The sequence below is a fragment of the Priapulus caudatus genome, unplaced genomic scaffold, assembly GCF_000485595.1.
Source record: "Priapulus caudatus unplaced genomic scaffold, Priapulus_caudatus-5.0.1 Scaffold133, whole genome shotgun sequence".
Lineage (NCBI taxonomy): Eukaryota > Metazoa > Priapulida > Priapulimorpha > Priapulimorphida > Priapulidae > Priapulus > Priapulus caudatus.
In genome coordinates, this window is record NW_014577194.1 from 6,661 (window position 1) to 9,296 (window position 2,636).

The window sequence follows — 2,636 nt, forward strand, 5'->3', positions numbered from 1 at the left end:
AAACAATAGTAAATGAAAGAAGAAAATGATTCGTTTAGTCTAATCTTACTCTAGATAAAATTTCTTTCTCGAAATAAACACCTCAATTGTCATCATCCAGCATGGAATGCTGCCCACGATATTTTTGTATGCAACGGATCGACCGCACAAAAGAAATCGCAGATATCAATACAATCACATTCTTCGATTCATTCCGGCACTGACGTACTACTGGTATGCATCGAAAATGCTGTCCCAGTCTCCTGCAAAAATTGCATAATAAGTGTAAATGTAATAAGAAAATGTTAGAAAATGTAATAAGAAGTGTAATAGCATAATACTGTAAGTGTAGCAGAAAATTATCAGTTCAGTTTAAACTTATTCTAGATTTTTTCTTTCGTGAAACATTACCTCGTTTATTTTGTCTGTAAACTGTGAATGGACCACCTTGCGTGAAGCGTGATTTAGCTTTTATTTAGTCTGTGAACTGTGAATAAGAGGTCTCTTTCCTCGTGAATCTATGCATGTCATGTATAGATCCAGATCATTGATCATCATTCGATCCCCATCATGCCCGCGTAGATCCGCGTAGTTCATTTCCGCAGTCCAAATTTTCGCATTATTTTCACTTTGAAATGTGAAAAGCAGTTTATTTTCACTGTGAACTGTGAACAGTACCCCCCCCCCTTACCCCCTCTATATATATGCGCGATGAAGAAAGGCAAAATTAATTACAATTATGTATTAGATGGTGCTGCCACATATCTATTAGAATTATATTGGTTTACATTAGGCCCAAGATTAAAGTTGTAAATTATATAATGTAATACATAATATATAATATACAATAATATATAATAATATGCACATATATAATGCAAAATATATTATATACAGCTCAGTGACCTTGATCGAACAATTTTGTTTGCATTGATTTCATTCGGCAGGTGGCAGCACTTACTGCGATACCGCTGATCTCTATAGGGGCATCTAGAAAAGGCCTTTTAGGATTTTTTTCCGGTTAAATTCGGCACTATAGTGTAATAATTTGCATTATGCACTCAACCTAGATGCCCCGTGGACGTCTAGAAAGTATTAGAAGTAAAATTGGTCCTGTCGTGTAGTTGTGACATTCCATCAAGTTGCGTAGCCATGGTGACCGGTTAGCCATTTTAGTGTTAGAAACGGGAACTACTTTGTAGAAATGCGCGTCATAGAGCCGGCAAAAGTTTCGAGCGGAGTATAGAGCTGCTCAGAGAAAGTGAGATCCCAGAACACAGAACGTCAATGCCCACGCACATGCCCATGTACAGGCACACAAACGCACACGCTCACTGACACAGACACATGCATGCACGCACGCACGCACACACACGCATGTTTATACACACACGCGCGCGCGCACACGCACACGCACTTACACACGCGCGCGCACACACACATGCGCGTAAACACACAGAGACAGACAGGTGTGGGTAACGATTATTTGATACAACACCCTACCTAGATGAAAGGCTGCCGAATAGATGCTGAAACTTTGCACAATCAAGTAATTTTTTCAACAGCTCTGTAAATATTGATGATGTCGCTCAAAGCAAGCGTTAGGTAATAGCAACGAAATGGAATGAAAACATGTGTATTACCGTGCCGCTTTTACAAAGAAGAGGAAGTAGACGGACAAATAGACAGCTACAGCGAAGGAATAAAAGCATAATCAGGATGAAACATAACGCTTTTCAAAACAAGTGTGGAAGTTTATCACAGAGTACCCCATATACAATAGATGTGTCCCTCACCGTCCCATATATGATATGCATAACCAAGGACGCCGCCATTGAAAATATTTTCTTTCATTTTTGCATGTTTATTTGTATTTTGTGAAGTTTGTAGTTTTTCTCTCTCAAATTGTATTGTGACGACAGGCAGTGAAAACGCTTGCTGCTTGCTTCTTACCATCCTAGCCATAATCCTTTGCTTCTTACTGAGCTGATTGCACAGCCGGACTTTTCCAACGACCGGGGGTTTCTCTCTCCCCCCCCTCTCTCTCTCTCCTCTTCTCTCTCCCCCTCTTTCTCTCTCTCTCTTACACGATTCACAATAAATTGTACTTGAGTTAGATTCATTCCGGCGAACGAATGGTTGATGGAATGAGTGGAGAAGGAGCAGGCAGTTCGATGGGCGCCCAACGCGTGGTTTTATGACGTAATCAGCTGCACAATCACATTTAAACTTAACGGTCAAACGAGGTTTTTAGATTGACATCGGTGACGTGTGTATATATACAAGGTTTTGATTTCGCGTATTTATTAACCATTCCACGAGAAGACGGATATGATTTGCGCTAAAGTAGGATTCAAAACGTAATATAATTTCTACTTTTAGAATGCATTTACGATTCTGCCTGATGACATGGATGAACGAATTCGCGTTCAATTTTGCGAAGGTATGCATTTTTAAGTTTGCCCACGGATGACAGCCGACGATTGAAAGTAGAAACTGTATCAACATATTGATCCCAATAAATCATCCGTGATATTTGCGTAATAATGATTAGCAGATGAAACCTGACTAAAATGCGACCGAATTCACTTTCATTTATACACGCGCACGTACGCACGTCCACGCACGTACACACACATAAACACGTACACACACAC